Raw genomic sequence first — 15,927 nt, forward strand, 5'->3', positions numbered from 1 at the left:
GGATAAGGTTACTTAATTTCTTATCCTAATCTTCTTTTTCCCTACGGTGGGAGCATTAAGGCAGGACTCTAGGGCCGAAAACGAGGGGTTACACTTACGCGGAATTGTTAACGGTTAACTGTTCTGGACCGAACAAATGGTGCCTATTAGGTTTAGTTCCAAGAGTTGGTTTTGCCTAATAGTTGAGAATGTCTCATCTCAGTGAAGGGACATTTGATCACCCCACCAGTGATGTTTGTCCTGCCTCGTTGGGGCATCATTGCAAAATAGAAGTCTTATCACTTAGGGTACTTGGAATCTGTTTTGCTACAACTATTTGGTTAAAAACGTGGTTTTTGCAAAGTCTTGTAAAATTTTATTCATTTTTCAGAAAAGGTTTTAAATGGCTACAATCACTATCAACTTACTTAGTGCCAAAAAACTGAATGGCCAAAACTATTCAAGTTGGAAACATATGCTCACGACGATACTCATCATCGAGGATATAAAGTTTGTCCTTACGGAAGACTGTCCTTCTATTCCACCTCAGGATGCTACTTGAAATGTTTGGGCAGTGTACGAGCGTTGGACACGGGCAAACGAGAAGGCCCGAGCCTATATCTTGGCCAATCTTAGTGACGTATTGGCAAAGAACCACGAGTCCATGGTCTCAGCACGTGAGATCATGGAGCCCCTACGGGGAATGTTCAGACAGTCGTCTGGATAGCTCAAGCATGAGGCTCTAAATCATATCTTCAGCTCCAAAATGGAGGAAGGCACCTCTGTTAGTGAACACGTGTTGAATATGATGGTCCACTTTAACATGGCGGAGATGAATGGGTCTAAAATCGATGAGAGCAGTCAAGTTAGTATTATCCTGCATTCATTGCTAGAGAGCTTCCTCCACTTTGTTAGCAATACGATTCTTAATAAAGTGGACTATACCATTACCACTCTCCTCAATGAGTTGCAGACTTACCAATCCTTGCTGAAAAGTAAGGAGAAAAAAGAAGGTGAGGCAAATGTTGTCTCGTCTTCTAAAAGGTTCCATCGAGGTTCGACCTCAGGAACAAAGTCTGCACCTTCAACTTCGAACTTCTAACTCTGCTAACCTACCACATGTCGCCTAGAAGAAGCGTCCACCACCAGTTGAAAAAGGAAAATGTTTCCATTGTAACCAGGACGAACACTGGAAGAGGAATTGTCCTCATTATCTGAAGGAAAAGAAGGCAGACAAAGGTAAATGTGATTTACTTGTGTTAGAAACTTGTTTAGTGGAGAATGATGACTCCGCTTGAATAATTGATTCGGGCACCACTAATCATGTTTGTTCTTCTTTTCAGAGGGATTAGATCCTGGCGACAGCTGGAGACTGGTGAAATGACATTGCGAGTAGGCACCGGGCACGTCGTCTACTCTGTGGTTGTAGGAGGCATCCAGTTAACTTTACAGAATAGGTTTCTTATATTAAAAGATGTCTTTGTAGTTCCTAAACTAAAAAAGAACCTTATTTCTGTAAAGTGTCTGTTACAATGCAATTACACTCTTTCTTTTAAATTGAATAAATTGTTTATTCATAAGAATTGTGTTGAAATTTGTACAGCTAAACTGGAAAATAACTTGTATGTGCTAAGACCGTTAGCCTTAAGTTCCCTTCATAACATAGAGATGTTTAAATCTGTCGTAACTCAATCTAAATGCCAACGAGTTTCCCCAAAAGAAAATACCCAACTTTGGCACCTTCGATTAGGGCACATCAATCTAAATATGATTGAGAGATTGATGAAGAATGGCCTTCTAAGCGAGTTAGAAGAAAATTCTTTACCAGTGTGCGAATCTTGCCTTGAGGGTAAGATGACTAAAAGACCTTTTACTGGAAAAGGTTATCGAGCCAAAGAGCCTCTAGAATTAGTACATTCTGATCTTTGCGATCCTATGAATGTGAGAGCTCGAGGAGGCTATGAGTACTTTATCAGTTTTACTGATGATTACTCGAGATATGGGTATGTCTATCTGATGCAACGAAAGTCTGAATCTTTGGAAAAGTTCAAATTATTTAAGCTAAAGTTGAGAATGCTTTGGATAGACGAGTTAAAACACTTTGATCAGATCGAGGTGGAGAGTTTTTGGATTCTGAGTTCCAGAACTATTTATTAGATCATGGAATCGTTTCCCAACTCTCGGCACCGGGTACACCTTAGCAAAATGATATAGCGGAAAGGAAAAACATAACCTTGTTGGCCATGGTTCGTTCGATGATGAGTTACACTTCCTTACCGGACTCGTTTTGGGGTTTCGTAGTGGAGACTGCGGTATACATTCTCAACTGTGTTCTTTCTAAGAGGGTTGTGAAAATACCTTTGGAGTTGTGGAACGGGCGTAAAGCTAGTTTACGTCACTTCCGCAAATGGGGTTGCCCAGCACATGTGTTTGAGGCAAATCCCAAGAAGTTGGAATCACGATCGAGGTTGTGCCTCTTTGTAGGTTACCCCAAAGGTACACGAGGAGGATACTTTTATGATCCCTCCGAAAACAAGGTATTTGTTTCCATGAACGCTACTTTCCTGGAGGAGGATCATATCAAGGAGCACAGTTCACATAGAAAAGTCGTGTAAAGTGAGCTTTCCAAAGAAACTACTGAAACTTTAACAAGAGTTGTTGAAGAACCTACTTTATTAAGCAGAGTTGTTGATGATAGTTGATCTGGTAGGTCGGTTCCACCTCAAGAGTTGAGGGAACCTCAATGCAATGGGAGGGTTACGAACCCGCCTGATCACTATCTGGGTTTTATGAAAATTCTAGCTATAGTGGCAGATGGCAACGTTGAAGATCCGTTGTCCTATCAAAAGGAAATGGAGGATGTTGATCGGGATAAATGGGTCAAAGCCATGAATCTCGAGATGGAGTCGATGTACTTCAACTCGATATGAGATCTTGTAGATCTGCCCGATGGGGTAAGACCTATAGGTTGTAAATAGATCTACAAGCACAAACGGGGTGCTAATGGGAAGGTGCAAACCTTCAAGGCACGACTTGTGGCAAAGGGATATACCCAGGTGGAGGGAGTCGACTATGAGGAGACTTTCTCACCTGTTGCCATGTTAAAGTCGATATGTATCCTCCTGTCCATTGCCACTTTTTATAATTATGAGATCTGGCAAATGGACGTCAAGATGGCTTTTCTAAATGACAATCTTGAGGATACCATTTACATGGTGCAACCCGAAGGATTCATTGCCCAAGGCCAAGAGCAAAATGTTTGCAAACTGAAATGGTCCATTTATAAGCTGAAGCAGGCATCTCGATTTCGGAATATTTGGTTTGATGTTGCAAACAAATCGTATGGCTTTGACCAAAATGTTAATGAACCTTGTGTTTACAAGAAGATAGTCAACAGTTCAGTAGCTTTCTGTTGGGAATTTCCTAGAACTCGCAGTTCGTGTTAAACATTCTATTTATCAATAATAATGATTTGTTGATTTTGCATCTTATTATGGAAATCCAATAAACGCATCCTTGGCAATAGTCTGAATGCTGTAACTTTATATATTGACATAAACAAGATCAAGTTGACAGTATATAGCCTAAATGGTTTAATAAGCATATGGATGAAATTGGGTATCTCATCCTGGTAACACTATTGGATGCGACCCACTCTGTAGTTGTTACAAGAAGTTGTAAGGTTCCACAAACGAAGTGATCCATAAATCGTTCATGTTGAGACATGTGAGTGGGAGCATCCTATGCAATGAGTTTGCACATAGAGTGGACCATGAAAATAGTTACTTTTCTTTATAACAACCGTTTACTATTAAAATTGACTATTTCATTTATCATGTAACCTAGGTTAACTCGATCTTAATTTGAAGCTAGCTATGAACTCTTATTTGTTCGGGATTATCCTTTGATCTGCAAACAGTGAGAGTAATCCAACAGCACTGCTCAATAAGCTTACCATTTTGAGGATAAGACCGGATGAATAGCTGGAGATATAGCCTTGCAAGATGGAATTCACTCCTACCCTATTTAGGGTTAGCAGATAGGTTGTTCTCTTAAGTATTGATTCCAAGTCTTGAACAATCAGGGTCCCGCCTTCTCATGATAGAGAAAAGATTTGATTCATAGAGATTATGAATCAAAACTGTTCATTAGAGGATCAGTAGAAACTTAAGAAACAAGATGTATTCACAGGGGTAAAACGGTATTTTTGACCTAGCTGTGATTACGAACAACTTATGAAGGATCGACTTACTAATTATGGTTTAGGTGGGCATAATATATCTATAGTGAGGGGAGTTCAACTATGGGCTATAGTGGAGTGTCCCATATGTTAACAAATGGGGGTTAGATCGGACTAATGAGTTTAGTCGATTATCTCGAATCATTGGAGCTCATGATCTGTAGGTTCGCAAGGTCCCCCTATTAGCTCGTAAATGGATAAGCTTTAGAGTAGCTTGAGAAAGTAATTTGAAAGGTTAAAATTAAACGGAACAGGAGAATATATATTTAAATATGATTTAAATATATGAAGATGGTTACTGTGCAAAAATTAATTTAATATTTGATATTAATTTAAGATTTGATATTAATTTAATATTTGATATTAAATTAATATTTTAAATTAATTTATGAAATTAATTTTAGAAAATCATTTTTCAGTTTATTAAATCAAAATGGTTTTGAAATCAATTTTTTATTTTTAAAAGAAAATTGGAAAATTGGTTTTGCATGCCTTTCAAATGGAAAATGTTGTTTTTTTCATTATCATCATCTTCTTGCTCACACAAAGGCCATTTCCTTCTCTTCATTAATACTCCAAGCATGAGCTGCAAGCCATGCAATTCACTTCTTTGCATGTTCATCTACAATAAATAAAGAAGTTTGGAATGATTTGAAGAGAGCTAATATAGAAATTTTGAGAAAAAATCTCTATGAGAAGAAAGAGTTCCAATTGGGCTGTTGTGAGTTCTTCACTGTTCTTCATCGATTCAAGTTGTTCTTAACTCCCACAACGTTGTCTAAAGCTCCAAGAGGATAGTGAGGAATACCTTGAGGTGGTTTACAGTGATCTTTGGGGAAGACTGTTGTTGTACAATCAAGTTTTTGGAGAGTTCTTCAAAGGTATGATCTTAAAACCCTCTTTTTAGAAAAGCATGCTTTAGTTTCTGCCAAAATTAGTGAATTTGGATGCTTATGGATCCTTGATACTTCCGCTGCATGTTATTTAACTTTTTCACTTTCTTAGCGTTGTATGTAGATGATATACTACTCATTGGGAATGATGTAGGTCTACTGACTAGCAACTCAATTCCAAATGAAAAATTTGGGAGAGGCTCAATTTGTTCTGGGTATATAGATATTTTGAGATCGTAGAACAAAGTGCTAGCGTTGTCTTCGTATATTGATAAAATCTTGCTCAAGTACTCGATGCAGAACTCCAAAAGGGGTCAACTACTATTCAGGCATGGAGTCACTTTGTCTAAGTACATGTGTCCTATGATGCCTCAAGAGGTTGAGGAAATGAGATGGGTCTCATATGCATCTGTCGTTGGCAGTTTAATGTATGCAATGCTCTGCACTAGGGCAAACATTTGCTATGTTGTGGGAATAGTCAGTAGGTATCAGTCTAACCCAGGTCAAGGTCACTGGGCCACAGTTAAGAATATTCTCAAGTATCTTCAGAGAACGAGGGACTACATGCTTATTTATGGGTCTAAGGATTTGATCCTTACTGGATACACGGATTCTGACTTTTAGACTGATAAGAACTCTCGGAAGTCCACTTCAGGGTCAGTATTTACTCTTAATGGAGGAGCTGTAGTGTGGCGGAGCACTAAGTAGGGGTGTTTATCGACTCCACGATGGAGGTCGAGTACGTAGCGGCTTGTGAAGCTGTTAAAAAGGTCGTCTGGCTCAGGAAGTTCTTGACAGAGCTGGAAGTTGTTCCAGATATGTCTAGGCCCATCACCCTCTATTGTGACAATAGTGGTGTTGTCGCAAACTCTAAGAAGCCCACGAGTCATAGGCGCGGCAAACACATAGAGCGGAACTATCATCTGATCCGCGATATAGTGCATTGAGGAGACGTGATCGTCACGAAGATCGCCTCGAAGCAAAATGTTGCTGATCCGTTTACGAAGGCTCTCACAACTATAATGTTTGAGGGTCACCTTCAGAGCATAGGTCTACGGAATCGTCTGCGGCTGGACTAAGACAAGTGGGAGATTTTATTGCACTGGGTTTTTATGCCCTAGTTTATTGTTTTGTACTTGTTTTTTTTTTTTTTTGTACTCCCCACTTCGCTTTAGGACAAGTGGGAGATTGTTGGGGTTTGTGCCCTAAAGTCTCGTGTCCTGTAGTTTGTAAACAACTTTGTAAGAACGCTTGTGATGTATAATCTATATGATATTTACTTCACTTCTTGACTTTGTACATTTAGATGTTTTTTATTTTACCACAAACCAATAAACTTAATATCCCTTGTTGTCTCTATGTAACTTAAGCATGTATGTAGTGACAGACAAGTGGATCATGTCTAAAGTGACAACCAAAATGGTCTATAGTATATGGATATAGAAGGGAAACCTTATCCTGGTAACATTACGGACGCGACCCACTTTGTGGAATTGTTACAAGTGTTGTGACTTGTCACAGATGGTATGATCCTGATCATTCGTGTAGGGGACATGCGAGCGGGGGCGTCCTATACAAAGAGTTTGTATAAGACCTGACCTCGAAGTGTTAACATCTCGCCATATAACTCCATTCATGACTAAGACTTCACTTCACCAGGATGACCATAGGTAACATAACCTCAATCCTGAGTGAGTTGGGAACTCATACCATTGAGGGCGGTCCTTTTATTTGCATGGGTGCGAATGGCCAGAGTGTCGACTCAAACCTGCCACTTTGAGGATTCGTCTAATTTGGGAGTTGGGAACTCAACTTCACAATATGTCGTTCACTCCTTCCCCAAAGCAGGCGTAAGTAGATAGATTTCTCTCTTAAAGGTTGATCCTGGGGTTTAAACGATATGGCGCCACACACCTTCTCATGGCCCGAGAGGTGTTCACACATAGTAGGACTATGTTGTATTGTTCATTAGAGGGATCAGTAGTACTTAAGGAGTAAGATATAACTACAGGGGAAAAACGTTAAATTGACCTATTGTAATTACGAGCATCTGTGAAGGGTCATCGTACTGATGATTGGTTATATCCAATGGACATAGAAATATATCTATGGTAAGAAGAGTTTAACTATCGGTCTTTAGTGGAATGTCTGGCAGTTAACGGAAGGTGGATATCGTAGCTAAAGAGTTTAGTCAGCTATTCACATACCATTAGAGCTTCGAGCCATAGGTCCATAAGGTCCCCTTGGTAGCTTGGATACAAGTTAAGAGTCAGTTTTTAGATCAGTTTGAAATGTCCAAATTGACAAGAGGGAACTCGATTATATATGATATAATTGAACTAGTTAATTATATATGATATAATTAACTTTATGTATGAGATACATTAATTTGGAAGAAAATGGATATAAATATGATTTATATCTAATAGAGGAAAAATACTATGATTAATATATGATATTAATTCATGAGTTATGAATATGATGTGATGATATTAATTGTCTATTAATTGGACGGTTAAAGTGGTAATAGGACGGCATCTCTTCTATTTTCATAACAGATGAGTAAGTTGAAATGTATTTGAGACACTTAAATAGCTCAGGGTGTGTTAAGCATGGTATGCACGGATATTGTGTTGAAGAGTGTCATCGCTTAGAAAAACCTGTGCCTATACAATTGTGCTTGAACGATCACTTACCTATACGATAGTGCTAAGTGATTGTTTAATGACTACACCCGCGTATGCTATTTATTAAACAATCGTTTACCTTTTTCTAAGCGACCGTTTAGCGTTCGATATTTACTAAACCATGGCATAGACAATCGCTTAGTTTTTCCTATACGATCGTATACTTCACCTAAACGATCAAGTATTTTGTCTATACGATAGACGGGCCTATCTCCCACTTACTTGATCTTTGTATACGATCTCCCTTCCTCCTTCCCTCTACCAAATCTGAACAAAGCCCACCCTTTGGATTCTCACTCCAAGAATACTGAGGGCTCTGAGTGGTGGTGTCATCCCCGTTTTCTTCTGTTCGTGTGGAGATTGTTCAAGGTAGACGATTGGGTTTTGCTGAGCAATAGCTTACTGTCTCAGCAAAAGCAAGATTTGCTGTGAAAAATAAGTCTTGAACTGATATGATCTCTTGATCTCTTATTTATTGTTATTTTGAGCATGTCAATAATTTAGCATTATGAATGCATATTAGTATGTTTGAATGTATATGTGGAAATTATGTCACAATGAATTGGAAAGATCCGCTTCCACTTGTAGGTACTCTTGAATAAGAGTTCCATCACCATTGTCTAACATCAGGACTGTTAGTTGCTTCCTCAAAACTGGTGGGTTCATTGTTGCTTAATGAAATGGCAGCACTTAAAGCAACACTAGCAAAGTCAGATTCTAGATATCTTGCAGGGGGCATGATGGTTCTTCTAGTTCTATCTCTTGCTAAGGAATAATTTTGTAAAACTCCATGTGTCTCTACTTGTTCACTTGACACAAGTACACTAGTCTCAGTAGTGTCATCACCTTCAACTTCTAGATTTTGAGAAGAAGTAGAAGCTCCTTGATCATTTTGAGGCTCTACCTCAAACCTTGTGCTATTGTTCTTAGATATAGATGTAGATTATTGCTCGAACATCATCAACATCTCATTTTCTCTGAGCATCACATCTCTACTATTTACACGTCTCTTCTCAATAGGATGCCATAGTCTATAATCTTTTACTCTAGGTGTAAAGCCTAGAAACATACATTTGATAGCCCTAGGTTTCAACTTACCTTGTCTTTGATGCACATACCCTACACACCCAAACACCTTCAAGTGTTCCAGCTTGGGAGGCTTTCCTGTCCACCTTTCTTCTGAAGTTTTCAACTCAATGGATTGATGTGGACACCTATTTAGAGTGTAGATCGTGTAGGAAACTGCTTCAGCCCAATATTTCTCAGGCAAAAAAGCATTAGACAGTTGATATCTCACCCTTTCAAGCACTATTCTGTTCAATCTTTCAGCAACTCCATTTTGTTGATGTGTATACCTCACTGTTTTGTGCCTCACAATGCCATTTTCCCGGCAAAACAAATTGAACTCCTCTCCACAAAACTCTATACCATTGTTAGTTCTCAAGTGTTTTATATGTTTAGAGGTTTGCTTTTCAATCAAAGTTTTCCATTCTTTAAATCTTCCAAACACTTCATCTTTGGTTTTTAGAAAGTAAACCCAACACTTTCTTGAATTGTCATCAACAAAAGAAAGAAAATACCTTGCTCCACTTAGAGAAAGAGAGTGAGTTGGCCCCCGTAAGTCAAAATGCACATATTCAAGTATCTCTTTGGAAGTATGATGTCCTTTAGGGAAGCATACCTTGTTGCTTTGCCAAGGATGCAATGCTTACAAAACTTCAAGCTGCCTCCAATACCTTTAGAAAGAATCCCCTGTTTTAAGAAAACTTGTAGCCCTCTCACACTAATATGTGATAGACTCTTGTGCCATAGCTCATCTTCTGTGGGTTCTTCATCTGTAGCCATCAAGGTTGAATGTGCCATTTACACATCTTTAATGACATACAAGCCATTAACTTTGGTTGCCATCAACACTACTTTTGAGTCTTTAATTATTTCAAATGTGCCTCCAACTCCTCTATATTCACAGCCAATGGAGTCAAACATCCCCAATGATAGGAGATTTCTTTTCAATGTAGGAACATGCCTCACATTCCCAATCAACTTCACTGATCCATCTTGCATCTTCAAGGATACAGACCTAATTCCAACAACCTTGCAGGTATTGTTATTTCCCATGTAGATCAGCCCTCCATCCCACTTCTTATAGGTACAAAACCACCCTTTAGATGGTGTCATATGGACTAAACAGCCAGAATCTATCACCCAATCTTGAGTCTCCATAGAACTTTACTCTCCACACTCTTCAGTTGCAGCCAAGGCATCTGAATACACAAAGGAATTTTCCTCCACAGCAGCCTCTACTTGTTTTCCTCCTTTGTTCTGTTGGTTCAGCTTCCTCTTCAAGGCATAACAGTCTTTCTTCATGTGTCCAAGTTTTTGGCAAAAATGATACTTGATCTTAGACTTGTCACCACCATTCTGCTTTCCCTTCCCATTGTTCTTTGTTTTCCCCTCTGAAAACAAGCCTTCTCCTTCTTGTTGATCTTTCTTGCTCATCTGTAACTCTAGTTCTCTGACTCTTATTGCTAAATTATTGCTTCTGTCATGATTCTTTTTTTACCATACTTCATGGTTGTCTTGACATCTTTAAATGATTCTGGTAGAAAGTTAAGTAAAATAAAAGCTTCCTTTTCTTCCTCAGTGTTGTCTTCTATTGATCTGAATTCTGATGACAGTCTCTTGAATTCGTTCAAATTATCAGTGAGAGACTTTGTAGCATCCATCTTGTATGTGAAAAATCTTTCCCTCGAGAAAGCTTTATTAAGTAAGTCTTTGTTGAGATAAATCTCATTTAGTTTGTTCCAGAGATTATAACAAGTAGGCTGGTCAATAATCTGCCTTAAAACACTATCTGTGACATTCAAAATAATAGTTCCATAAGCATTTACCTCTATTGTCTCTTTCTCTGCATCGGTGAGTGTTTCAGGGTATTTTGTTGGGTTCGTGATGGCCAGAAGTGCCTTCTACTGACTCAAAACTGCCTTAATCTTCGCTTTTCATAATTCAAAGTTTGTCTTTCCATCAAACTTCTCGATTTCATACATGGTTCTAGCCATTCTTGAACTTTAAGATTGACTTATCTTATTAGAAGTATGCAAGAATTCAAATCTTAGATCTGTCTTGAGTTGTTCACTAAGCTTTGATACCACTTGTTGCCCCAAATACCTATGATCCACTTGTTTTCAAGCCAAAACAATTCAACATTAACAATCAAGTTCACTTCAAGACTTGGGAAGACTGTATGCTTCAAGCTTCAAAACTCTTCTATCGTTTACCTGAATACTACTTAATCGTGTAGACGAAGCTCCAAAGAACTAGATGATAGTTCAATTATGTAAACGATATTAAGAAAATTTAGACGATAGTTGTGTGGAACGAAGCGATCGTATGGACGACAACTGAGGTACTAGACGATCGTATAGACGATGCAATGCATAGTTAAACGATCGTGTAAACGATGCGAGAGGAACTAAATGATCGTGTACACAATACCTAAGTAAAAGCTAGACGATCGTAGAGAAAGAAAGAAAGAACACAAGTATTTAAGTGGTTCAGCCAAAGGCCTACGTCCACTGTCCAAATCGAGCGGGTCTCTTTTTATTACTTTTTCTTCAAACTTCTTATAAAATGAATATCTTACTCTCTCTCTCTCGTTATTCTCTCATTCGTTTTTGTTTTATACAGGCGCTCATTGTCAACGAAGAAGCTCTGGTGGTTACAACAAACATAACAAAAAGAATACGACAATGATCAACTAACTGCATCTTTATTTCTTTTGTCTCGGTTCTTTCTGTAACAGTTTCAGATGCATGTTCTAAAATCCTTTTGGGCTGATGTTGTTTCCACAACTTGTTTCTTAATAAATCGCATGCCCTCTTCCATTCTGAAGGATGAGATACATTTTTGTACTTTATGCCTCAAGCAACATTTGTTTCCCATTCCACCCAAAATATTTGGTTGTACCTGCTTTATTCGGGATGTTCAGCCTCAACATACCAAGCTAGATCCAAAGTCCTTATACACTACAAGAATTTTGGCCTTTAATGTCGGTTGAAAAAGGTGAAATCAGATGCATAATGTCGATTTTGTTTTTTTTAAAAAAAAAAAATAGATATTTAATGTTGGTTTTAAACCGACATTGTAGAGATACCTTTAATGTCGGTTTTAAACCGACATTAAAGACTCGCTTAATTTTTCCCTCTTCACTCTCCCCCTATTTTCTTTTTCCTCTTATTCTCACACTTCCTCAGACCCTCTTCTTTCTCACTTCTCTCTTCCAAACCCTTGCCAATGGGTAGCGTAACCTGCACCGCCATGCAACCCGTGCAGGTATGTCGTGGTGTAGATCTAGTTGTGCAGGTCTGTTCATCGTGCGACCCGCGCCCCCGCACTCAGTCGCTTGGATCTAAAGTCCAGACCTGAAGTCGCCCGGATCCGTGTGCCACCATTCGTCGTTCGATCTGAAGTTCGTCGTTCGTCGTTCGTCTTTCGTTCAGATCAGTATGCTCTTCTTCTCTTTCCTCTCTTAAACTCACAGCAATTTTTGTTCTTATGTTACGCCTCTCAACTGTTTGTGTAAATGTCTCAATGTTACGCCTCTCAACTTTCCTCTCAGTGCTAGACGATCGTGTAGATATGGCAGGCGCTAGACGATCGTGTAGGCGGGCGCTGGACGATCGTATAGCAGATGCGCGGGCACTGGACGATCGTCGATCGTGTAGGCAGGCGCTGGATGATCATATAGCAGATGCGCGACGCTAAGCGATTGACTACACAATGGCGCTACGTGATAGGCATGAGCGCTAGACGATGAGCAGACGCGCTGATCCGTGTGTCGTCGTTCGTCGTTCGATTTGAAGTCCAGATCTGAAGTTCACCATTCATCGTTCGTCCAGATCAGTATTCTCTTCTTCTCTTTCCTCTCTTAAACTCATAGTAATTTTTGTTCTTATATTATGCCTCTTAACTGTTTGTGTAAATGTATCAATGAAAGCCAACTGCGGTTTCACTTCAATATGTCTCTCTGCTTCTAGATTTGGGCCTACTTTTTATGTGTCTATGGCCTTTGAAATTCGTTTTGATTAATGGTTTTATTGTATATGATACATTTGTTGAAGTATTGGCAAGAGGCGTTGCCAAGAGTTGCTCCTGCGTTGGGTATGCGTGAGCAAGAGTAGTAAAAGCAAAATGTTGAACACAAGGCACTGGGTAGATGATCGTGTAGCAAATGGGTAGCACTACACGATGAGGTAGGCAATCGTGTAGGTGGGTGTTGGACGATCGTGTAGCAATGCAGAAGCTAAACGATAAGGTAGACGATCGTATAGCAGATGCGCAAAGCTAAGAGATGCACTAGACGATCGTGTAGATATGCGCGGGCATTGGACGATCGTCGATCGTGTAGGTGGGCGCTGGACAATCGTATAGCAGATGCGCGGGCGCTAAGCGACGATGGCGCTACGCGATGGGCATGAGCACTAGACGATGAGCAGACACACTACACGATAGACGGAATGCTAAGCGATAGACGATGACGTTAAGCGATAGGCGAATGCGTTAGACGATAAGGCGTCAGCGCTAAACGATGGAGGTAAACAATGGGTGCGGTAGCTAAATGATAGCCTATGTGCAAGATCGTTTACTAAACAATTGAGCTACACGATGGGCCGCTGGAGCTAAGCGATAGAGTATTTATACTTTTTCTTGGGGAACTCTAGTAAAGATTTTTGGTATCGCAACCTCTTTATGCTTTTTCTTGGGGAACTCTAGTAAAGAATTTTGCCTTGAATGTACCATTTATACACATTCCCAATAAACTCGGTTAGTTGAATATGAATTCTGATCACATTTTCACTTTCAGTCCTTTTTCTTAAACCTTTTTTGTTTGTGATCCTTTGAACAACAGTGGTCAGACAAAGATGCCTATAACCAAACATTGCTAAAGCTGGGGGTTCTGTTCAAGAAGAATTATGAAGGGATCCATACTTACCAAGTGGAGAGAGATAGTAAACTCATAATGTTTGTAAAATCATAATGTTTGTATTACTTGTAATTTGTATTTTCAAGGGCTGAATTATTATACAACCTTTTAAATTATAATTTTATAGCATAATTTATGGATTAAATGTAATAGATTTACTATCCATACATAAATAATATGTCATAGCCACAGTGTTCGATGATGATGTGTCATGTTATACTTTTTGACCAAAAAAATGGATTCGGCAATGGAATTTTAAAAAAAAAATGGACAGATTTGGGCTTCAATGTCGGTTAAGAATTTTTAAAAAAAAAAAACACAGGTTTTAATGTCGGTTGCAATTGACATTAAAGACCTTTAATGTCGGTTGGAAATTTCACTGAAGACCTTTAATGTCTGCAACCGACATTAAAGGTCTTTAATGTCGGTTGCAACCGACATTGAAGGCTGTGTTATTGAAGCCCTTTAATGTCAGTTTAAAATCGACAATAAAGGCAACCGACATTAAAGGGCTTTAATAACACTATCTTTAATGTCGGTTGTCAACAGATATTAAAGCCCTTTAATATCAGTTTAGCCCAAATTTCTTCTAGTGAAAATGTATTTTTCTAGGTTATTCCCATGTTCAAAAGGAGTATCGGTGTTATTGTCCTAGTCTAAATAAATATTTTGTCTCTTCTGATATCATGTTTTTTTAACATTCCTCATTTTTTCATCACCGCCTTCTCTTCGAATAAGAGTCAGGGGGAGCATAAGGAATTAGAGGATGATTTCCTTGTTTACACAGTTATTTCTCCTTTCGATCCTCTTCTTGATTGATCTCTACTTGTGGCTACCTCTACTCTTCCACTCATCATTAAGGTCTATACTCGACGAAAATGTCCTTTAGTTCCATGCCCTGTACCAGAGACTTCTTCATCTCCTTCGGTTCCATGCCCTATACCAAAGTCTTCTTTGTCATTGGATCCAGAAAAGAGTGATGATCTTTCTATTGCTCTTCATAAAGGTAAACGTACATGTGCTCATCCTATTTCCTCTTTTGTTTCATATAACCATTTTTCACCTTTCAAATGTTCATTCATTGCATCCTTAGACTCTGTATCCATCCCTAAAACTGTTCATGAGGCTTTGTCTCATCCTAGTTAGTGTGTCACAATGGTGGAGGAGGTGATTGCCTTAGATGATAATTGTACTTGGGATTTAGTTTCTCTCCCTACAAGAAAGAAGACTATCGATTGCAAATGGGTGTGTGCAGTTAAAGTCAATCCTGATGGTTCTGTTGCTCGGTTAAAAGCGCGCCTTATAGCGAAAGGCTACACACAGACTTATGGCGTTAACTTGATACTTTTTCTTTTGTAGCAAAAATGGCATCTACGAGGTTGTTTATTTCATTAGCTTCAATCAATCATTGGTCTTTACATCAGCTTGATATTAAAGATGCATTTCTTCATTGTGATCTTCAAGAAGATGTGTATATGGAGCAACCACCAGGGTTTGTTGATCAGAGGAAGAATGAAACGGTGTGTCACCTTCGTAAATTTTGTAGGGATTAAAGCAGAGTCCACGGACTTGGTTTGATAAATTTAGTCAGGTGATTGAAAGCTTTAGAATGCGGAAGAGCACGTCAGATCATTCGGTCTTTTTTAAGAGATCTGAAGGTGGTGTCATCTTGTTAGTCATATATGTGGATGATATTGTGATTACTAGTGATGATGTTTTAGGTATCCAGTCTTTAAAGACATTTCTTCATAGTCAATTCCATACAAAAAATTTGGGCATGTTGAAATACTTCTTAGGAATTGAGTTAATAAGAAACAAGAAAGGAGTACTATTATCATAGGGAAAATATGTACTTGACTTGTTGACTGAAACAGGGAAGCTAGGGGCTAAGCCATGTAGTACCCCAATGATGCCCAACTTACAGCTCACAAAAGATGGAGAATTGCTAAAAGATCCTAAAAGATATAAGAGGTTAGTGGGAAAACTTAATTACCTTATAGTGACTCGACCCGACATAGCCTATTCAGTAAGTATTGTGAGTCAGTACATGTCCTGCCCTACAGTTGATCATTGGGCTGCATTGGAACAGATTCTATGTTATCTGAAGGCTGCTCTCAAGAGTGGTTTATTATATAAAGATTATGG

Source organism: Benincasa hispida, chromosome 7 (assembly GCF_027475165.1).
Source record: "Benincasa hispida cultivar pf3 chromosome 7, pf3_genome.v1.1, whole genome shotgun sequence".
NCBI lineage: Eukaryota > Viridiplantae > Streptophyta > Magnoliopsida > Cucurbitales > Cucurbitaceae > Benincasa > Benincasa hispida.